The sequence below is a fragment of the Acomys russatus genome, chromosome 20, assembly GCF_903995435.1.
Source record: "Acomys russatus chromosome 20, mAcoRus1.1, whole genome shotgun sequence".
Classification (NCBI taxonomy): Eukaryota; Metazoa; Chordata; class Mammalia; order Rodentia; family Muridae; genus Acomys; species Acomys russatus.
The window spans coordinates 41268854-41293467 of record NC_067156.1 but is presented as its reverse complement, the minus strand read 5'-3'; the positions used below and the strand labels follow the sequence as shown (position 1 = coordinate 41293467).

Sequence of the window (24614 nt, the reverse complement as noted above, 5' to 3'; positions counted from 1 at the left end):
ATACTACTCAGCTATTAAAAACAAGGAAATCTGAAATTGCAGGCAAATGGATGGAACTAGAAATGATTATCCTGAGTGAGTTAACCCAGATCCAGAAAGATACTCATGGTATATATTCACTTATGATTGGACACTAGCCCAACAGCGATGTCCTCTGAGAGTCTTCACTTAGTAGAGGATTGGGATAGATGCTGGGATTTCCTATTGGGACTCCAGGTGAGAGACGTAAAAGAGAAAGGGGAAATAGAAGGATCCAGAGGGTCATGGAACCCTACAAGAAGATCATCAAGGCTGGCAGATCTGGATTGGGGTGTGTGTGCTCAAACTACTGTACCAACCAAGGACAATGCATGCAGTAACCTTGGAACCCCTATTCAGATTGAGCCAATGGACAGCACATTCTCCACAGTTGTGTGGAGAGCGGGGACTGGCTCTGACATGAACTCTGGTGCCCCTGATGGCACTCAAAGAAAGAATAAGCAGGCTACCAAGATGAGACCTGATAGGCTGTGATCATATGGTGAGGGAGGAGGTCCCCCTTTGTTACAGACCTAGGGGAGGGGGACTAGGTGAAAGAGGGAGGGAGGGGGGAACGGGAAGTTACAAGTGAGGGGATAACAACTGAGATGTAATCTGAATAAACTATTTAAATATAAAAAATAAAAATAAAACTCAGCGAAGAAATGTCATGCTAGAAATGTTTTGTTTCAGTCTCCGGGGTGGGGAGTATTTAGTCTGCTTCTCCGGGGAAGATGTTCCATTTTATTTCATTAATCTGAAGTTAGCAACTCATCTTTCTACACAACCTCATTTCCACTCACTCATCTGTACTCATCTGTGGCTGGTTTCTTCGTCCTCTAGGAGAGAGAATTCATCAACTAATGAAAGGAATAACCGCTCTATCCCCAGCAAAGCTAAAAGCATACAACCATTTCTCCACCAATGCCAGACGCGCTATCAGTGTCCTGATCTTTGGCCTTTGATACTTTTAAGAGGTGTCCCAGGGGAAATCTCTCCCAGGAATGTTAATCTGTTGCTTCCCTGACCTTCTACACATGTACCACATTATTATTACAAACCACATGCTTCTCTTTTCACGCTGTCATTTTGACAATAGAACCATCGGGCAATTCATCTTTTGGCTGGAAGGCTGGAACAAAGTGCACGTCGGCGAGTGGGATCAGATTGGCTAATGGTATTGTTTAAAATGCAATAACATTTCTCTTCTGAAATCCGCCCAGGTTTCGAATGATATGTCGTGCCTGTGGGATGTGCTGTGACAATTAGCTACTGGCAATTCATCAAAGAGTCTCGGTGTGGGGATTTTCTTTTTAACTTTTTTCTCCACATGATCTTGGAACATAAATTAGTCCCGAAACTGGATTGCTATGGATTTATCACGCACGTTTCCTGTCTTTACTCTCTTTCTTCTTTCATCTGGCAGATGTTTGTTTCATGGACAGAGTTATTGAAAGGAGTGTGGGGAACTGAAAGTGTTCAGCAATACCGAAAACCCAACCTTTAAAGACTGCTCAGATTTCAAATGTCACTTCCTCATCTGGGCCTTCTTTTGGCCACCCCATATGATATGGCCCCTCTCCTCTTAGTACCCGCTCTCTCTATCCTGTTTTATTTTCTCTTATGTCTACCATCCAGTGTCATGGTATATTTTTTCCTGGATTGAAAGTAGCCACCACCTTCCAGTAGTGAGTGTCAACAGTTAACTTCATGTGCTCCCTGCTGTCTCTGTGGGGGACAAGGACAGTGCCCAGTTCAGAGCAGGGGAGACCCTTATATTTGCTCACGGCTGTCTCTATGGGGACAGAGCAGGGTGACCCTGTATTCTTTTGAAAGATGCTTAAACAGGACAGATCGCAACAGGAGTCACAGGAGAGATGGAAAATGGAGTCATCTGAGGTGTGGGAGGAAACTGCCGCACAGAGCCAAGGGGCAAAGATACAATGATGGCCAGGGGCAGAAGGCAGGATGGAAGAGCACATTAAGCTACCGGGGAAATCAAAGCATGGCGAGGGAACAGTTTAGGAAGTTGGAGTCGTTGTGAGGGACTGTGGACAAAAGATCTAGCCCCAGCCACTGGGCTTTGGCCTTGAGATGATTAAAACACAAAGTTAGTGCCTTCCGGTATGAAGGGGTCCTCTAGGGCAGGGGTTCTTACCTTCCTAAGGCTATGATGCAATTCCTCATGTTGTGGTGACCCCAACCATACAGTTATTTTTGTTACTACTTCATAACTGTATGTCTGCTCCATTTATGAATCACAATATAAATTATTTGATATGCAAGATATCCAATATATACCCTGCAATGGGCTGTGACCCACAGTGAGTATCACTGATCTAGAGAAAGGAAGATTTGGGGCTTATTAGCTTACACATTGAAGGCAAGATCTAGTTGGGTCTCCTGAGTGGATGCATTCTATCCACAGCCAGAAAAAATTTTATTGTTGTTGTTGTTTCTTAGAAGTCATAATACCAGGGGCTACAGTGATGCTCAGCAAGTAAGAGCGCTGGCTGCCCTGAGAGAGGACTTGGGTTCAGCTCCCAGCACCCACCTGCTGGTTAACAACTATCTTGTAACTGCAGTTGCAGTGGTCCTTATTCTATCTTCTGACCATCATGGGCATAGTATGTACATGCTGTACTTACATACAAGCAGGCAAAAACCACTCTTATAAATAAAATAATAATTAAATTAAGAAGTCATAATATTACACTAATCAGAAATATTGGTGGTAGTCCTGGCTCACAGTAGATTCTCAAAAAGAATAATATCTCTAGAGTGATGTGAGACTCTCCCATGGAAAGTACAAGGAGAGAGTAGGGCTCCTACTGAGGTGCATGAGCTGCAAATCCCAGTATTAATAAGCATGTCTCTGTTATACCCACATGATGAACACAAGAGAAAAATATTAAATACAGAGGCCTGCTTCTCTATGGCTCCAGCTTACCATCAGAGCATTTGAGAAATGTGCCGCTGGGAAGCGGTGGTCCATTTTTCCATATTTCCCCCTATGTTTCATATCTTACTGTCGTATTCATGAATATAGATAGTAAGTAACCAATGTTTATTTTAAAGGACTCCATGTTAGAGGCCAGGAAAGACTTAAGCTATGGCAAACCAGCTTTCTTCAGTATGTTTGCAAAGTCCCGTGCACAGCCAACATTATAAACTGTGCTTATCTACCCACGCTCATGGGAGATCATGTATTTTTGTAGCATACTTTCACACCCAGAAGGAGTTCACTCGGCTTCAAAACTATCGATCACAGTAAGAACTGTTCCTACAAGTGGCAGGAAAAGCTCCAAGCTAGTGACGTATCTTTCTTGGATGTTCCATCAACCACTCTTATTTTCTTTCTCTTCTGAGAAGATGACCAATCTTTCTTGGCAGATTTGATAATGACCATATTGATGTAACAGCAATTTCCAAGAGTTGCTATGGAGCTCAACAATTCAGTCTTAACTGGTAGACAGCATGGACCAGGGATGGACTCACAGAAAGATGATGTTTGTGATCCTGTGGTCATAATACTTAAAATAATGTTCCATCGTTTAATCATTTTAAATATTTATTTATTTTCATTTTGTGTGTTGGAGTGCTTGCCTATATGCACGTGAGTGTACTTTGTGAGTGCCTGGTACCCACAGAGGCCAGAATTGGGCCTTGAATAACCTCATACTGGAGTTAGAGATAGTAGTGAGCTGTCATGTGGATGCTGAGAGCTGAACCTGGGTCCTCTGCAAGAGCAGCAAGTGTTATTAACCACCGAACCAACTATCCAGCCTCCCTTCTTAATGTCTCCCTTTCATTGTCCATAACCTTCTGAAACACGAAGTAAAATGTTTGAGGAAAACAATGATCACCCATACACTGTTCCCTAGCAATGGCAGCACTTTCAAACAGAATCCTTTGGTTAGTGAGCAAGTGATCTGGGGATTGCCCAGAAAAGAAAGAAAGCATGTCATGAGTTCAAAGTAAGCATCTTAAGGATAGAAATGCTGAGGCTGAAGAAAAACATCAATGCCAGTCCCGTCTTCCCCTCCTGGGAGAAATTTCACACCCATTTGAATTTATCACAGCAGGCCACTTGGTCAACAGTACATTCTTTGAGTGTGGAATTAAAGGAGGTCTTTGCTGTCTTCAAAGACTATCAAGGGAGTAGAGAGGGAGGACAGTAGACCATAGTCCTCACCCTCAGGATCTTTTCTTCCTAAACAGGAACTTGTCCTTTCAATTCTGCATCCAATATTCACTTTCCTTGGTTATTGCTTTTAATCTTTATTGTTAGCTTCCTTTAAAGAAATCTGTTTTTTAAAAAATGTAATGACACATTCCCAAGTGTCTTAAACTAGCATAGAAAGCTGTGAATTTCTACTTCATCTCAATGCAAATTGACTTGTTCAGACCAACCTTTCATTCAAGGGAAACAGGTGTAAGGGAAGGATTGTTTGGACTGGTCTTTCTACATGAATGAACCAGAATTCCTCAACTTCAGTTTCCTGTTTCCTACTCAACAAAATGTATGAGATTAAAAAAAAAAAAAAAAAAAAAAAAAAAAAACTAGAGAGGGGAAAAAAGTAGACCTTGAAATTTGGCTCTTGTATGAGCATTTGGAAAGATTGGAAAACCAGAAGTGATACCAATGTACAGTATGGATCTATGAATAAATTCATCCTGGACTATGATTTAAGAGTACATGTTCCTTCCCAAGCTGTGTAATGAAATTCATCTCTCAAGGAAGGAGCATTAAAAAGGGGATACTTCTGGGAGGCAGTTAGACTGGGGAAGAGAGGTGATAGTCTACTCTAATGAACAGGATCAAGCTTCACGTACACAGCATCTGGTCTTTCCATCTCTTGTACCCTACGAGGACACACCAGAAAATACATGCCCTCACCATGCACCATATTTGTTTGTGCCTTGTCTTAAGTTTTTTAGCCTTTATAGGCATGAAAATACTCTGCTATTTATGCTCATCTATGCTGTTTATAAGTTACTGAGCCTGTAGTATTAAGTACAGCAAGAGTGGACTAAGACCACCAGCATGTATCATTTGAGCACCCCTTCCTTTCAGGGTATAGTTTAGGCTCTAATCACAGCCATGTTGGCCAGGCACTTGAAGGTTATCTGTGTAACTGTTTAGCCCCAGGAATACGTGAATCACCTATACAAGTCAAGTGTTGTCCTTAACTTGGGCTCTGGGTCTCACTTACTCTTTTCAATTCAATTCTTAACTTTTTGTGTTACTATAAAAAAATAATTGAGGTGGACAAACTTTATAAGAGGCCTAAACGTCCAAACAGTATGACACAGGATTTGCCAAGGTCCTCATGGAAGATGGTGATGACAGGAGAGAGAGAGAAAGAGAGAGAGAGAGAAGAGAGAAGAGAAGAGAAGAGAAGAGAAGAGAAGAGAAGAGAAGAGTAGAGTAGAGAAGAGAGAGAGAGAAGAGGAGAGGAGAGGAGAGGAGAGAAAGGGGGAGAGAGAGAAAGGGGAGAGAGAGAAAGGGAGATCTCACATCAACAAGTAGCAAGACAGCCAGCTAGACAGACAGACTCAAATCCTACAACTCCTTCTGAAGACACACTCTTAATTGATCTAAGGACTTCCCACTGGGCCTCATCTCTGAGAGACAGAGACAAACCTATGGCCATGTCTGTGAGAGAATTTCTAGTTTGGGCTACACCCTTCCATGGTCTCAGATCCTGGGATGCATTTAAAAAAGGAGCAGCCAGGTGCAGTGCCTCACACCTGTAACCCCAGCATTTAGGGAGGCAGAGGCAGGCCAATCTCTGTGCGTTCAAAGCCAGCCTGGTCTACAAATTGAGTCCAGGACAGCCAAGGCTGCACAGAGAAACCCTGTCTCAAAAAACAAAACAAAAAAAAACAAAAAAAAAAAAAAGGAGCAAACTGGGTGTGAATATCCATGTACTGCCTGAATGTTAATACAACAGGAGTAGCTCCCTGTATCTTCCACTGCAGACAATTAGTACCAGGAAGTGGGCCTGTTGCTGTGATTCCTAGGCCTTTGGAACTGGAGCAAGGAGAACACGGGGGAGTTTGCCACAGTGTGCTGCCAAAGTCCTAGAATGTTGAACTAAGAGGGGTTTCAAAAAACAGCATACAAATGGAAATGTGGACAGTAAAGGCCCAGATCATGAGATTCCAGAGAGTGATGAGAGCTCTATCAGCAACTGGGCAATTGGCCATTCACTTTGTATTCTGGCAAAGACCCTGGCTGCCTTCTGCGAATGTCCTAAGATTTCGAGTGAGGCTGAATTCAAAAGTAATAACCAACGTGTTTGATAGAGGATATCTTTACAAAAGATAGCACTCAAGCCAAGTCATGGTTTCTGTTCACTGCTCCTACTCATGTGTAGAATGAGAGACAGCAAAAGGCGAAGCAAAAAAAAAAAAAAAAAAAAAAAAAAAAAAAAAAGAAAAAAAAAAGATGTGGAAAATATTCAATCTGTTAGATAAAGGAAAGAATTTAAAGATCCAGAGAATGCTGGTACTAAAAATGCAGCTTTAATGTTTTTAAAGATATTGCATTGAAGAGAAACCTCGTGCCCTGCACTGGGACCATGTGAAAGGTACCCTGAGAGTAAGACATCACCCATCAAAGATTCCATCTTATGAAATTCATTTGGAAGTAGAGATCCTAAAAAGAATGCCACTGGAGAGGTTCTGAGTTCAAAACCAAACACCTCAAGAAATATTTGTTCAGAGTCAGCCTAGAAGGTTGATCACAGCAGGTGATACAAGCGTGGCACAGAAGAATCAAGCTGCAGCTGCAACTGGCAGAAGAACTTAGCAGAGGCAGCCATGATACACTACCTGTGCAGGCCTGATAGAGATGCAAGAGTGAGGGAGTCACGGAGGCTTTCTCGAAGGTTCCAGAAGACTCTTTAAGCCAATCAGCATGATTTATGTTGGATTCTTTGAAAAGACGATCTAGAGGCCACTGCATGAGCTGTGAAGGTTAAACGTAAGTTACACAGGAGACCTCAGGATGTTGGAGAGGCCAGGACTGTGGGACATCCACCAAGAAGAGCTGCACGCACTCAGTGGAGCTGCTCCAAGAGAGAGGCTTTGTGTGGTCCAAGTGGCAGAGCAACCAGAGGAAGGGCTATTTAAGGCCTCTGGAGACACGATGGTTTCGCCACAAGCCCCATGGAAATGTAGGACTGATTTTTTTTTTTCCTGCTGGACTTTAGTCTTGCCTTGTTCTAATATTTCCTTGCTATGCATTTTTTTTTTTCTTTTGGAATGAGAATTTTATTTTGTGATATCATGGAAATATGTAAGTTGTTTGTTGATGTTGCAGAGGCTGAGTGTCAAACATTGCCTGACCTTTGTATTTATAGTTTGTTAAGACTATTGGAACAGTTAGACACTCTGAGGACTTTCAAAGGTGGACTAATTGTGTTTTCCATTATAAAATGATCATAGGGAAAACTTGGGGAGATAAGCGGTGTTATTTCTTGAAAGTGATATTTTTGAGTTATCAGTTTGACAAGGAGTGGACTTGTATTTTGTGGGGCTCTGCTGGAAAGGTGGATAATAGGATATTTTGGTGTCTTAGCTTTCAACCAGTGACCTTCGACTTTTCCTGGAGATCTTCCTCCACTCATAGGATAGTATTGGATTTTTCCCTCTTATGATAGGACTGTTTTGTTACATGTGGATTAAGTATCCTGGCACCCCTAGCCCCAATGAATCAACACCTTCACCCTTGAAACCCCTCCCACTGCCCAAAGTCTGTAACTGTCTCAGATTCACGAAATAAACTCTTGTGCTCATGACATTCCTCTACCATGACCATCTGAGACTTATTTTATTCTGAAGAAGGGAAGGTTTCCCTCTTCCATGGATAATCACCACTGGACTTGCAGAGTTTGTCACTCACCAGGCCTCCAAGAGCTTCTGGACCACCTGGAGTTTGGTTGTATGTCAGTTGGCCACATGCTGCAAGATCGGTACTGATCACCGGTGAAGCACCCACTGGGCCTGCATTTCACTGGACCTGTCTTCCTCCCGCTCCCTCTGTCCTGCTTAGCATGGCAGCTTAACAAAGGCCTGTAATACTTTTGGTATCACCACAGGTTTTTGGAATATCGGAGTTTCTACTGCCATCTGGTACCAACAATCTCATTCTAAAAGAACTGTAACACCCAGTGTAAAACTCATTTCTACAACTCCTGGTGAGACGGAGAACCTTACCTAGTACATGGGGCTTTCCCTGAGAGCTCTAAGCCACTCCTAGATGAGACACAGGCCTTTTGTTCTCGAAGTCCATCTGTTTACTGTCAGAAGGCAAACAGGGCCTGGACCAGCCCCCTGGAATCGGAACCCAGGCAACAGCTGACAATGAATGACAGTAGTTGTTAATATTGTCAACCTGTCAGGATCTAGAAATACCTAGAGAAAAAAAAATACCTCTCATCATGTCTGTGAGAAAGGATCTAGACTGGGTTAAATGAAAGAGGGAATTTCGCTGTGGGTGACACCATTCAATGGGCTGAGGTCCCAGCCTGAATTAAAGGGAAGACTTGAGCCATCACCTCTGTTTCTTGACTGGAGATGCTGACTGTGGTCAGCTGCCTCAAGCTCCTGAGGCCATTCCCTCTCTGCCATGATAGACTGACCTCTCAAACTCTCAACCAAAACAAAGCCTTAATTAACCACTGTTGTCAGATATTTGACCCAGGAATGGGAAAAGTAACCAATACGCAGGAGAAACAACTACACCCCTGCAGAGTCCGCACTCTTCCTTCACTCCTGCTGCAGCAAAGCATCCTGAACGTAGTGGCTGAAACAGCCCAGGTTTTCTTACAGAAACCAAAAGTGGGTCTTGTGAGGTCAAAATGAAAGTCTCCACACAGTTACCTCCCTTATACAAAGCCTAAGGTAGGATTCTTTTTTTTTTTTTTTTTTTTTTTTTTTTTTTTTTTTTTTTTTACCTTTTCCAATATCTATGGGCTGCTTACGTTCCGTGGCTCAAGGCTATATTATATAACACTTGATACACTTGAATCTGTTAACATATCCCATTTTTTAAACTGAGCCTTCTATCCCTTTTGTGATCATATTGAACAACCTGAGAAATCTCAGATAATCTCTCCATTTTAAGACCCTTGATTTAATAGTTTCTGCAAAATATATTTTGCCACATGAAATAACTAGCAGGTTCCCAAGACCAATATATGGATATATTCAGGGGAGGGCATAATTCAGCTTGCTGTAGATTTGAAACATGATGGTTTGTTTTATTTCTTATTTAATCTTTCACTCACTATGATATGTTCTTGGCCCACTTAGAAACAGCCCTCAATTCTCCCAACGGCAATTACATCTCCATAGAAACTGCTCTTTGCAAGGTTACTCAGAGGCTCATCATGGCCTCAGTAACCTGTGCAGTTTTGGGCTTATCTGTCTTTATAATGGCAGAGTATGACATATAGGCAGTCATTCCCACCTCCTTACTAATAACAACAAGGCAGCTCTCAAGGTTTGTGTTTACTGTGCCCCAGGCGTTGAGGTAAAAACTCACAAAGACTATTTCACTTGTTCTTTCCATAACCTCCCACACTTTATAAATTTAACACAGAATATGAGGAGCAAATTCTAAGACTGCCTGGTACTTTCTAAGCCTCTCTCTTCAAGGATTTTCTTCTAAGCCACAAACCTAGAAAACAATCCAACTTACATTTTCAAAAATAAATACTACAAGAAAAAAAAAACTACACTACAATTACAAGTAGAAAAACCAGGAAATTATTTGCCTATAAAGACATTTTTTTTTTGTAGGAAAATAATCAAGGAAATAAGTCAGGTTGATTGAAATGTCAGAATGAGCTAATTAATTGCAAGATGAAGTTATAATATATAACAGCTGGTTTATTGGGAAAAGCTCTTGGTTGTGAGGGGGTGGGTGGAGATGCGGGAAAAGAGAGAAAAAGAAGAGGATGAAAAATACAGAAAGAGAGAGGTGAGAAAGGGGGTGGGGACAAAATGTATGGATCATATAGTGATGGGCCTGTGGGAGAGGGAAAGCCCTGCCTGGGCTGGGGAATTCAGGGTAGAGGGAAGGGTATGCCAGCCACACTCTGCAGCAGGAGGAGACTGAGGAAAGTCTAAAACCAAACACCCTAGCCTTTTGTTGATAATTAATGGATAAGAGTCAAAATAATCATCTTTGGTTACTTCCTGCTGACATTGGTGCATCAATATTGGGGGTAGGAAGGAAAAAAGCTGGAACGTTTGCCAACTCCTGGAAGAGTAGGCTGTTCTACTTGCTGTCCAGGATCTGTGAGACCATCAGCAACTAAGAAAGTGCAGGCCCAGCTAGGTCGGTGCACCTGTGTTCTGGATGCTGCTCTTGTGGAAACATCTGGACCTGACAGGATTCTGGGAAAAACATGTATTAGGGGCTGAAGATGAAGGTAAGGAGTTTAGGGAGAGAATTTTTCCCCTTGGGGGTGCTTTTGAAACGGTTAGGTCTATGTTCTTGGTAGTTGGGGAGGGGAGAGTCCTAAAAGCAGGGGCTGGGGATCCTCTACCCTCAGTATTAGGTAGGTGGAGCAACAGGCTGTTGGTTGACAGTTCTTATCTGGAGTCCATTTGACCTGTGGATTCCCTGAAGCTTATAAGAATTTAAGTTTACAAAAAGAGGCCAATTGACTTGGGCAACAGCTTAAAATCTGGTTAATGTTAAAGCTTTAAACAGTCTTAATACAACAGTGCCATAGTGAGGAGATGATATCTGAATCATTTTTCATTTTTCAAAAAATATACCTCAAATCACTTCCTTATTACCAACCTTAAGACATCTTCTCGGACCCTCCAACGCTTTCTTAGAAGCTTTCCATCATAACTTGCATTAACCAAGCTTAAAACACCTTCTTAGAACCTCAAACACTTTCTAAGATCCTTATAACTTACATAAACTTTACATTTTTTTTTTCTGAGAAAGGCAGATGAAGCCCTTGATTGTGCAGTTAAACTGATCTTCAGACCCATCAGAGATTCGAGAAAGATAAATTACAGCAGGAAGTATACTTCCAACCACCTATGTATCGATTAACATGGCATAGGCTTACCCATTACTGAGGCAGACTTCCCAGAAGGCTCCTGTGGTGTCAATAGCTTCATTGTGGGCACACATCCCCAGGTAGCATCAGTCTTCAGCTGCCAGGCCCAGCAAATCTGAGAGGCCTTTCTGTGGAGGAGGAACTTGGGAGACTGACAACCTTATGTTGTCTAGGCAAAATGGGGCAGTCAACCCTCTGGGTGACCTGTTTTTCCACAGTTCAGGCAAGGCCTTCATAGTGGGAGAGGCATTGGGGCAGTCTTGCCTACTAGCTAATTTACCATAAACTAGGTGGAGTCATTTCCCATTGGGCCTTTAACTTCTTGGAGGCCTTAGAGTCACTGCTAGAAGCTGAGATCTCTCTCATAATGAGCTTCTTCATTAAACACTTAAATGCCATATTCTGCAGATTCTCTGACAGGTTTGAGGACCATAAACTATTGAGTAAACTATTAAGTGAACTAAAAGAACTTTGTTTTTGGTTACTCATCCTAGGATTAACCATGAAAACATAAGAGACTAGATAAAGCTTAATCTTGCAATTAACTGCATTGGTTCTCAGCATGACTTTACCACAAATATACTTCTGAACATATTAAAAGATTTGATCATTTATTATGTGACTATTGTATTTGTTAGTTATTCTTAATGGTTTGCGATAATTTTGTAGTTTTAGTAACATTAAAATTAAGTACCTTTTATGTGTATCTTAGTTTATCCGAAAAGCCAGACTAAGCAGGGATGTTAGATTTGGCCCTGAATTCAGATCTTCTTGCTTCTGTCTCCTGGATTAAAGTTACGTTTGTTTTCCAGTCATATCCCACAGACCTAGAAGGTCTTCAGCTGGCTTGTTAAGCTGTCTCCATGCAGCGAGATCTGCTTCCTGCATCATCTGCACTGCTGTCTTTCTACATCTCTTCCTCGAGTCATGACTTTCATCTAGAAGCTTCTTATTCTCTCTCTCCCTTCTTCCTCCCCCCCTCTCTCTCTGTCCTTTTCTCTCTCAGCTTGGGGCTCAGGCCTTCCTGGCTAGGTTGAAAGGCAGCAACAGCCTTCCTGTCTCTGCCTACCTCAGAGTCGAGAATACAGGCAGTTGTGCAGATAGTTGGTTTGTTATACAGGCACTGGGATTTAGACTGTAGTTCTTCAGGATTCCAGATGGAGAGTTCCTAACTGCTGACCCATCTCCAGGTCCCATGTACCATTCCTTCCCAAGCTGTGTTAGATCTTCTCAAGTCATTGGACAGCAGGTAGTAATATTGAGTGAAAGAGATGGCATTCTGCTTAGTGTGGTGCTGCCCTGAAGCAAAAGCAAGTTCAAGCCCAGACATAACAAGTTCCAGGCCATCCAGTTCTACATATCAAGTTTTAAGCCAGGAATAGCTACACAGTGAGACTCAAATTTAGAGAGAGAGAGAGAGAGAGAGAGAGAGAGAGAGAGAGAGAGAGAGAGAAATAGATGTTTCAAAAAATAAAAATAAATGAAAAGGAAGCTAGGCAGTTTTGCAGAGAGAGCAGATGGTTTTTATCAGGACAGTAATAGAGAGATGAGCTGCAGAGAGAGAACTCAGGTGAAGATGGAATAATCCAGAAAATGAGAAGAAGCCAGAAGATTAGAGCAGATTGCGGAGTTAGTTTGAGGCCAAGCAGAGTAATTCTGGGCCAAGAGAGAAACCAGATTAAATAAGTCAGCTGGGAGAGGAGTTTGAGCCAGAACAGCTGAGTTGAACCAGCCAGCCCAGAGCTCAGAAAGAACAAGTTAAGGTGAGCTTATTAAGCAGTAAGTCTCAGGGGCTGAAAAATTCTAGGCCTAAGTTAGATTGTACGAAGCTAGAAGCTTCCAGGACTAGGCCTAGGTTAGCAGAAGGAGGCAGTAAGCCTCTGAGACAACTGAGCCAGGAGAATAAAAGTTGTTATTACAAATCCTAGCTTACATTAAACACTCTAATGAGTAATGTGTGCTGTTGGCGGGGCCCTACTGCTGAAACTTGCAGCCACCGTGAGGGACAGATCTCTGAGCTTGGCACAAGATGGAGGAATCCCTTCCCCCCAGCGGGGCTTCCTACTCTTTGCCTATATTTATTTGGAGGATGTCCCTGAGCTAGTTGCCTAGCTTATGGTGGAAGTAGGCTCTGTCACAGCTTCCTGAAGAATGCCACCTCCCCATATAATTAGGTAGTGCTGTTTAACTCAATTAAAGTACTGTGGGCACCTGTCAGAGTGCCTCCTGGATGCTTCCCTTTTCTTATTTATTCCCCTCACCCCGGGATAAAGTTAATCTGCCTCCCTGCAGCTGGTCCAGGATGTCATCCTGGCCAGTTCACGGCCTTCTGAGCCCTGTGCCTCGCCTCTGCTTCTCCCTCCCTCGTGAGCTGGTGGCCAATGGCCCCTGAGGGAAGAGGAGACCAAGACCCGCAACATGCAGCCAATTTTGAGAAATGCTAACCACTTGGAATCTGGAAGCATGGTAGTCATTTGTAATTTGAAGGGAGTGTTTCTAGCTTTGCCACTCACAGGTTATCATACGGACGTCTATTTAGCATCTCAGAATTTTGGTCAGTCTACCTGGAGGGAAAAAAGTGCCCAGTGCAGACCACATCATGGAGTACTCTCTCAATAACTGACATTCAAATGATCATGCAGGCTTTGGAGCCTGCATTCTAGTGTCAGACAAATTGATGTCTCTGGAATCAAGTTTTAGTTTTATTACCTTTTGTCCATGCCACTGTACAGTCAAGCAATGTGCCTTAGCGTCAACTTTTGTGTCATGGATTGAGTTAGTCAGATTTATGTTATAAACTTATTAAAAGTGTTAAAGAAATACTACATATAAATGTGCACAGCCATTAGTCCAGGGCCTGATATATAGAATATCATCAAAAACTTCCTAGTAGTCCATAGAAGATGGAGTGATTAAATGCAGAAGTCTCAAGATTTTTCTTGATGAGTTATAAATGGTAATGAAGACAACTTATAAGTGACAATTCATTGACCAAGAAACAAAATCATTGCTAGAGTAAGAGTGAAGTCATTAATAATGAGTGTTGGGAAATAATGCTGTTGGAGGGCCCTCCGGCTAGAGGTTGCAGCCTCCTGTGTGGACAGCTCTCTGAGCTCTGTTTTTGTTAAGTGTGATGACACACATCTGAGATCATAGCACTTGCCAGGCTAAGGCAGGTGGTCACAAGTTCAAGCCTGTATAATAAGACCTTGTCTAAATAAATAAACAACGGGGTCTTCTAAAGTTAAAGGAGACAATTCAATCAAAATGAGTCTTTGAAGAACAGTATTGCATCTAAATACCTTTTATTTTTAAGTTGCCTCCCACAACAAAAATGGCAAAAAGTTGATCAAACAGATTGTCATTCAGGGTCAACTTCAGACATGGCTGCTCTATAAAACCCAATGAGTTATAGCCCTTTAACATATTTTCTTTAAATATTCTTGTCCTTTTATTATTAAAGTTAGAAGAAAGAGTCAATGGCTTTACTTACAAGAAATTGCATGTAAGAAGTCATGTATTAATGTCATTATCTATAAAAGAGTGGATAAATGAATAACCAAGGATCTCCCACTTTTTTTTTCCAGTTTGCACTGTCAGTTTCCTTTTGCAATCTTCTAAATGGGAGAATATCTTGGGAAGCAAATTAGAGGCTTTAAAATTTAGATGATTAAATGAAGTCTCTTATTCTTGGTAAGCAGAACAACATGTATTATTGATTTGCGGACCGAGCTTTCAGCGAGTTGGTGTGTGATTCACCAAAGTGTTCCCCACAGACAGGCTGCCACTGCGAGGAGTGAAACCAATTTGCATCTTGCCAACTTATTCCAACGATGTTTCAGTTCTCCTTTTGGAACTGCAGCCTAGGTGAGTACACAGCTTGCTTTCTCATTAATTTGCCTCTGAATTCTACTCCAAAATCTGTAGGACACTGAAACACATGAGGGAAAAAAAATCTGTAAATGTGACTCTTCTAGGGAAAGCAATTCTAAAGGCAATACTCCTTAGGAAAATGCCGGCTGTTGGGTTATTAAAAAGTGCTCCAGGTTAAGCAGCAGGAAGGCATTAGAGAGGCAGCAGCTTTCATGATAAGCACAGTAATTAGGCTGGGTCAGCTGGCCCTCCTTTGAGTACGGAGACGGAATCCACGAGTTTTATGGTGTTCTTTTTCCCAAAGCATTCCCCTAGCTAGAGAAGTACAATCTTCTCTGATAGAGATAAAACCTTCCTCAGACTACAGGCACTTCAGGTTGCCGGTGCTTCTTCAGGTGACCTGGCATTACTGGGGTTGCTGGGGGCAAGAATGAAGATTCTGGCAAGAATTTCCACGATAAAAGATTAACGGGAATGAATGTGGTGAGCTCAGAAGAAAAATATTCCAATAGATTGGCCTTTCTCTTTCACTTTCTTACATATTTAATAACATTCTCCACAGATGAGTGGAGAGTGGGGTATGACTTTCACACGAACTCTGGTGCCTCATATTTGACCATGTTCCCTGGAGGGGGAGACCTGGTGGCACTCAGAGGAAGGATAGCAGGTTACCAAGAAGAGACTTGATACCCTATGAGCATATACAGGGGGAGGAAATCCCCCTCAGGAACAGTCATAGGGGAGGGGAATAGGGGGAAAATGGGAGAGAGGGAAGAATGGGAGGATACAAGGGATGAGATGTAACAAGAATAAATTAATAAAAAATTTTTTAAAAATTACCCCTCCCCCAAGGCGAAAGTCAGCAGGCCACAGCCCTCCTGATCAATGTGTCCTCTAGTGTCAACTGCAAGTTTGTGTGTAGGGGAAAGTCAGGTTCAAAAGATGTCACACTCTTTTGCTGCCAAGAGCAGAAAATCTCCTCGAAATTGGAAAGGAAAGAGAAAGGGAATGACAGCAGTCTAGGACATGATCCCTTATTCATCGGGGTGGTTCCCTCTGCTCTGAAGTCAGTTCTATGTGACACATTCCTGATTCGGGCAGTTCTTCACTTCATGAAGGAAGTTGTGACCATTTGTAACCAACTAAAACTCACTATGCTGAAACTACCGTAAATGTGCTGATATTGACATTGAATGAGACTGTGCCAGCTACAAGGGTAGAGGCCCCTCTTGGGGAACTGGGTTTTCTCAAGCAATGTCTTTATTTACTGTGAGCAAAGAAACCAAAAGAAAAAAGTAAGCTCAAATACAGCACCTGAGTCAGTTGGTAGCGGGGAAAGGTGTAGGAAGTAAGAGGAGACACTGTTGATTGGATAACAAAAAGAAGTGACTACTCAGCTATTAAAAACAAGGAAATCCCAAAATTTGTGGACAAATGGATGGAACTAGAAATGATCATACTGAGTGAGTTAACTCAGAAGCAGAAAGACGCTCATGGTATATTACTCCTTATAATTGGGCACTAGCCCAAAAGGCACGTCCCATGAAAGTCTTCACTTATCAGGAGATTGAGACAGATGTGAGGACATCCCACTGGGACTCTAGGTAAGACAAATATAGGAGATGGGGAAATAGAAGGACCCAGAGGGTCCTAGAAACCTACAAGAAGAATATCATGATGGGTGGATTGGGGCCTGGGGGGTCCTGCTCAAACTATGGCACTAACCAAGGACAATACAAATAGTAAACATCGAACCCCTACTCTGATCCACCCAATGGACAGAACATTCTCCACAGTTATGTGGAGAGTGGGGACTGACTCTGACATGAACTCTGGTGCCCCATATTTGACCACCTCCTCTTGGTAGGGAGGCCTGATGGCACTCAAAGAAAGAATAAGCAGGCTACCAAAATGAGACTTGATAGCCTATGACCATATAATGGGGGAGGAGGTCCCCCTCGATCATAGGGTGAAAGCAGGAGGGAGGGAGGACCGGGAGGATACAAGTGATGGGATAACAATTGAGCTGTAATCTGAATAAATTAATAAAATAATACAAAACAACAACAACAAAAAGGAGTAAGTGGTAGAGTTCTTTGCACATGCGCAGATAACTGTCATACCTCTACACATATTCAAAGAGAGTCAGTTAGGTTGTTTTCATGGGGTTTGGGACTTCTTAACAATTTTCTTTTGTGCTCATCCATTTTTGAAAAGCTGCTGCAAACCTGGACCTTAACCAAATCAGGAAGGCTTTTCTTTTTCTTTTGTTGTTATTGTTGAATTTGTTTAATTTATCCCCTCTCTCATCTCCTCCCAGTCCCACCCTCCTTCCCTTTTCCCCCTTTCCTCTCCCTTAGCCCTCAGAAAGGGGGAGCCCTTCTCCCCTACCATCTGACCTCAGCCTATTAAATCTCATCTGGATGGACCACCTGCATCCTCTTCCTCTGTGGCCTGGGAAGGTCACCCCGCCAGGGGGAAGTGATCAATGAGTGGGCAACAGAGTCCATGTCAGAGGTAGCCCCTACTCCCCATGTTATAGGACTCACGTGGAGACTGTGCTGCCTATCGCCTTCTTCTGAGCAGGAGGTCTAGACCCTTTCCATGCATGGTCCTTGGTTGGTGCATCAGTATCTGCAGGTCCTCCAGGAACGTTTTTCTTAAAGACAATTTAAGGATGTTGTTGAAGAAATTTGTGCCTGGGTGTGTCCAGGCTGTAGGTGATTTCATTGTTAAATGGTAGGACCTTTGAGATATGACTTTCCTGAAGGCTAGGATGGGATTGCCAATTGCCTTTTCATTTGCTCCATGAGAAGGCTCCATCCTGTGCACCAGCAGTGAGTCCCCACCAGAATTCAATCTTCTGTCATCCCAATCTCGTACTTGTGAGCTCCAGAACTGAAAATAAATGTTTTTGCTAATAAGAACTGGGTTAACAAATAGCAGCTTAGATGGACCAGGGCAGCACTGACTGTATGAATGAACTAGGGGACATTAAAAACACTTAACTCACTTTACTTTGCTCTGCTGTTTCCACAATTCTCTCAGATTTGCTTTTTTAGAAATTTCTATTTCTTAAAGAATCTCTCTCCCTTAAAAAGATACAGGAGTCAACATCATCTTGATTGATCTTGAATTCTTAGCCAGCCCTGTCACCACTACCCTGATGACCTGCACTACAAAAGTATCAGCAGCAACAATTATAGTAATTTGGATGCTTTTTTTCCCCTTTGATAATGTGTTTTGATCATAGTCACTCTTTCTTCAGCTCCTCTCAGACCTACCTTCATCTCCCTATACATAACCCAGAGTCTAATTTCTGTTCTCCAGTTTCTCTTGGCCTGCCCTAAGGTGTGATCAACCTACCAGGAGTCACGTCATTGAACAAACTGGCTCTCCCTCTCTGTTCTTTCCTACCAGATCTTGCATGCCCACCTCACCTGTCCCACTCTTGGATTTGTTTGGATTGCAAGAGGCTTGTGATGCTGAACAATGGCTGTGAGTTAATATGTGCAACAGCCCTATTGTGTCTGGAAAGTACTGTGTCCTCTGTGTTATCTAAGGCCTCAGGTGCATGCAGTCTTTCTGCCCCATCTTCCATAAAGAGCCCTGATGCTTGGGATGATGGGTGTGACAAACACCCCATATAGGGCCGAGCATCTGCAGCTTCCTTGTTTCTTGTCGATATCCTCAGTGTTCATAAACTAAAGGCAATCTGTTGAAACTGATTTCTTTAAATACTCTTAATATTTTGACATTATCAAGGATGAGGCCAAAGCATTAGGAATACAAAACCACCAATTTTATGTTTACCTCTTTTGGGGGCGGCAGAGGGAGAAAACATTCTTTGTGAAAAATATGCGTCCTTGGAGATCTCTTCCTACCCAAAAGTAGAAACAAATAAAAAATGCCCTTTGGACCAACAGGTGTGACTTGTGCTATTTCTCCTCCAATATGAACATCTAAGGTTCTTCTCAGTATGGAAAAATATTGTTATTACTGCATTTTTTCTATGACACTGATAGAGAATTTGCCCCTTCAGTATCTTTACAAGATGTTTTAACCCAGACATACTCTACACAGGGTACCACTGCAAGTCTGTGAAGTCCCTGCTATCTGCTACCTTCCTATGTACCACCATCCCCTCTTACCCCCAACACCCATAGCCCAGTGGTCTATACTCTGCTCTTGAAGGAACACTGAGGTTGATCTAAGATGCTCATAGCTAAGCTGTGGGTTAGATCCCCTCCATACAAATGCTAGGCTCAGGCCTCTTCTACAGTATTAGAACTACATGGATGACCCCATAACCTGGGCATCTAGTCCCCGTGCTCTCTTGGAAGGACTTAACTAAGAGAGTTGAAGTCATATGTTTGGACACAGATTCTACAAGTCTATACCCCCTCAAGTGGAGTGGTACATATCTCAGCTCACCCTAAAAGACTCATGATAAATCTCTCTAATCTACATTTCATATTTTAGCTCCTCCCATGAGAAAGGTTTCTATTTTAACTTCACCAAATTGCTGTGGGAAAAAATCATGGGTTTGGGAATGAAATATATCGGTGGCAGATGTATTTTCAAAGATGCTGACGAAAGGGCTTCCATACTACATTAGCGTCTGAAATCTCAGTGCTTTCTCATAAAAAAGGCAGGGTCTAGTTACATTCCATTTAAAGTTATCAGGCTACCACTTGCTCATAACAGATTACGAAAGACGCCGAGTGTTTTCGGAGGTTGGTTCACAAAAGCAAAGATGCTTCTGTCTTATTGTTGTTCTTGCATCCTCATTCCCCACACAAGCAGATGGACGACCCTGAGTCTGCCGTGCTGGTAGGCAGTCCAAAGGCTTGCAGAAAGATCTCATGCAGCATTGGGCTATGTGGGGAAAGTGGATGCCCAGCTGGACTCCAGCTGTTCAGTTCCAGTCAAGTTAGGCTGTAGCCCTAAGAACAGAAACATCAGAGCTGCCTCTTGGCCCTTTCCTGAGCTTTTAATCAACAAAACGTATATGGCTGGAGAGATGGCTCAGCACTTAAGATCCCTTGTTGTTTCTTAGGAGTTTGATTCCCAGAACCCACTTACTCACAGTGGTCTGCACAGGCCATGGTCACTTACTCACCAAAGTCTGCAGCTCCAGTTCCAGGGATCTGACACCCTCTTCTGGCTTCCACGGGCAGCAGGTATGCACATAGTGCACAGACAAAGTACACATACATATGGAATAAAAAATTTAAAATGAAAATATTGCATTGTTTTCATACCCTGAAGTGACCATGGCCTGAACTTTATGTCAAGCACAAATTTAAATTCCGAAAACAAAAATCACCAGTGTGATGGATTGGTTGGTGAGACCCTTGGGTGATTACTGAGCTATAGAGGGAGAGGCTTCACTCATGGGATTGCTGCCCCAATCAAAGAGCTAGGAGAAGATACCCAAAGTGCCATCCTAGAAGTAATCCCTCACCAGGTTCTCAGCCGTTGGCACCTTGATCCTGGACTTACCAGCCTTCAGAAACACGAGAAACACTTGTTATTTGTAAATCACCTAATTTCTAATTTTTTGGTAGTCTAAATAAACTGACAATTCACTGAACAATTCCTGGATTAGTCTGCTCAGGCTGTACATTAGTTAGGATTTACTAGAGGAATAGAACTTACAGATTGAATATATACATATTCATATACATATCCACATACACATATAAATGTATATGAGAGAGGGGGTATTTATTAGATTGATGTACAGGCTGTCTTGATGAGGTCTATGAGCTAGTTGCCTCAGCTGGTCTTCATAATATGCCAAAATCCTGAAGAAGTAGGCAGTAATGCCAGTGAAGGAACAGACTTGCCAGGGGAAGCAAGAGTAAGGACACAAGGTTCCTTCGTCCATAGGCTTTATATATAGAAGGTGTGGCCCAGACTAAAGGTGGGTCTTCCCACCTCACAACATCTGGAGTAAAGGTATATCTTTCCACCTCAAAAGATTTGGATTAAAAGTGGCTCTTCCCAGCTCAAATAATTTAACTAAGAAAAAAAAAATCCTTACAATATATACTCAGCCACTTAGGTTTTAGGTAATTCCAGATGTGATCAAGTTGCCAACCAAGAACAACTGTCACAGGCTGCATCACAGAGTGGTGACTGTAACAACAGAATCCATTTCCTTAGAGTTCAGGAGGCCAGGCATTCACAATCAAGATTACAGTATACTAACTAGTCTTTGATAAGAGTTCTCCTGGCTCACTCACGGCCACCTTCTACATTGATACACATGCTTCCCTGGTGCCTGCACACATACATGTGTCACCTCTAGTGAGAACGCCATCTGATTGGGCAAGAAGATGAGAACATCAGTCATGTGACCATTTACACTTAATTATTTCCTTAGGAGCCTTGTCTCCAAATATGGCCATACTCATGGAAAAGGCTTCAATATATGAAGGGGGAAGAAATTTTGAAAAGGATGCAAATACTCAGTCCATAATAACACTTGAGTTTAACTTAAAGTTTTGCCACTGTATAAATTTATTTAGCCTGAGTATGATGGCAATTTTTGGTTGTCAACTTGACTACACTTAGAATTAAGTAAATTTTTTAAAAATGGAGGGCAGGCACACCAATAGGAATTTTTTGCTTAATAGAAATATATGTATATAATCATTTTAAAATTTAAATATAAAATAAATTTTAAATTTAAAAAATAAATAAAATATATATATGGAGAGATTCCCTTTATTAGTTCTGTTACTCTAGAGAACCCTGACTAATACACCAATCAATTTACTTAATGTCTTTGATCTTCAAATTTATTTTGAGTAAACATAAAAATAATAATCCCTTCCCACCAGACTGAGAGCTAAAGAGGAATGTTTTTAAATATTTCATTCAGTTCTAGGAGGAGAAATGACAAACCCACTTAGACCAGTTTAGTCCATCATCTTCACCACCTTCTTGTCTTTAAGTAGACAGGAATCCAAGATGCCCTTTGTGGCCTAAGTTGGATCATGGCTTTGGATGAGCTAGCCAAGAACTAATACTTCATCTTAAAAGTTACCAGTCCATTCAAACACATTATCATACCTATGAGAAGGTATCTCTTAATCTTGCAAGAAAATCTAATAAATATGATGCTTTTCTCAAAGGACACACCTTCTGATGGAGCAGTGGGACTCCTACATAAATATTTATATGGCAACATGATGAATAAACAGTTAAAAGTGCCATCTGTGAGAGGAATCAATGATTCATGTCACTAGTCAGTTCAGAAAACGAAAGTTCAGAGGGATTTGGTAGCCTTCTGGTCCCAAAGTACCCAGTTGATGAGCCTCCCAAATTGAACTTGGCTTCATATGATTGATTCACAATATTAGTGTTTTTAAAGTATATGAAAATTTAGAGGTCACCTACCCTGAGGAATGCCTTTCTCCCCTTCAGTATCCAAGGGTAAGATGGATAAGAAAAGGGGAATACATAATACATAGCCTGAACTTCTATGTATTAATGACTCACAGTCTGTAAGACTCTCTAACAAAGATCTAGAAGACACTTGTCAAGTTGACAACATAGAAATCCCAGGTGTGACCTATGCAGAAGGAGAAAGATAAAAGGAGGATGGGCACGGGAAGGGTGGGGGGTGGGAATGGAAGAAACAAAAGAACCAAAGGTGCCTCTGTATTAGTGTTCGAATGGCCTAAGTAACTAATGTTATATGTATTCATAGATGTAATCTCAAAGCCAGATATGAGAGAGAGAGAGAGAAAGAGAGAGAGAGAGAGAGAGAGAGAGAGAGAGAGAATTAATAAGGGCTGTTTCCAAGTAGAACTACAGATATGACTTTTTCCTTGTTCCTTGCATGTAACCATTATTTATTTTAGAGTAAATTTTTTCAATAAAAAGTAACAATGGTAAAAACCTCCATTTAAAATACCTGTTGGATCATTTTACTGAAAAAAAAAAAGGTGATTTAATCACTATATCTAACAGTCAGTATTGTAATTGATCACAATTTAGAATATGAACACATTGAGAAATATGTCCACTGCAAGTGCTGTGGTAAGGTATTGTAAAGTGGTACTTATAGAGAGATTTAAAATTTATTTTCTATTTTAAGTTTTACTCTGAAGCATACAGCAGCCAGAGAGAAAAAAAGTTCAAGAAAAATCTCTCTCTGGACAGAGCTCTGCTGAGGACAGGTCAGTTCTGTCTTACTAGGAAACCCCAGTGTTGATGACATTATCTGGCCAACAGCACTGACTCAGTACATACTATGTAGCCGCTCTCTTTATCAGTCAGAGTTCTCAGCATGGGGTGGGGTGAGGGGAGGAGAAAAAAGAACAACTTTCAGTCAGTTCTCACCTGCTTTGTTTTTGAGGCAGGGGCTCTCTATTCCTTGTTTCTGTTGCTGTTGTACATATGCCAAGCTTTCAGTCTACTGTCTTGTCTAGGGATTGAACTCAGGTGTTCAGGCTTATATGGCTCCTGATTTTACACATGGGGCCACCCTCCTGACATGAAAATCTGCATACTTAAGAAAAACTTTATTTTTTCACCCTTTTAATCACCCATATAAAGACAAACTAGAAGCATATGCTGACAATCCTAGCACTCAGAAGGCTAAGCAGGAGATCCTGAGTTCCAGGCCAGTCTGGGCTACATGGCAACACCCTATCTCTAACACATAACAAGAATATATCTCTAACATAAAACAAACCAGAATAACAACAATAACAAAGCACAAACTGTAGTGATAGCTTTTACTCCAAAAGTCAATGGGAAGAAGCGCTTTAATAATTTCAATATGGCACCCAATCACTTTGGCTTTATAAGTGATGAATGAGGAGTTGCGGGCCCCAAACCATCTAGGCAAGTGTAACAGCTAAAGGCCAGGCAGAGAATGCTGTTTAGTGATTTGCTATTTCCCAACTCAGCCAGCAACAAGAGAGTTTCCTCCCTTTCATAAGTGGGGAGAAAAAGGACAAGACCCCGTGAGGTCAAAGAATTGGGAATTTCAAAGCATATATCCTTGCTTCTATTCCTAGAACCAAGGGTGGGAAGGAGAGAAGGAGGGAGGGAGGGAGGGAAAGAAAGGGAAGGGAGGGAGGGAGGGAAAGAAAGGGAAGGGAGGGGAGAGAGGAGTGCAATAGATGCAGTACATGTTTTGAAGGCACAGATAATTCTGTTTACGTCCTTGGAATAAGCATGTATATTGAATAAAACACATAAATACTAGGTTTCGGGTATTGGGTCAGGAGTGTCCAGAATCTTTTTGTAGCACAATTAAATGCTAGGCCTGAACAAATTCTCATGTGAAGCAGAGTAATTTTTTTTTCTTTGATTGCTGTCCTCTGTCACTAAAAGCAGACAATGCTTCAGAAACCATTTCCTCGTTCCATGTATGGAGTACATCTCTCCACTGGGACGATTCCCTTCGTCTCACTCTTCCCTTGATTCCCTGATGTGAGAGCCATTAAACAGAGACTCCCATGGCCACCTAATGATGTATAAAACTGTGCTACGCACTGAAATGGCGGTAATTTATACACACCAGGAAACTGTAGGCCGGAATAATGTAGCGAAGGGAAGTAGCTGGCGCCCGGACGGTTTGCTTACTCCAGTAAAGGTCAA

The 24614-nt window shown here is 42.0% G+C and overlaps 1 long non-coding RNA gene across 1 annotated transcript in view; it reads left to right on the top strand.

The window, feature by feature from the left end:
• Nucleotides 1-14885: 14885 nt before the first annotated feature.
• LOC127204564 (uncharacterized) overlaps nucleotides 14886-24614 on the top strand; it is a 30280-nt gene continuing 20551 nt past the window's right edge. The window contains exon 1 of the long non-coding RNA XR_007832482.1: nucleotides 14886-14981. This is a non-coding gene — a long non-coding RNA (uncharacterized LOC127204564). The remainder of the gene's footprint in view (nucleotides 14982-24614) is intronic.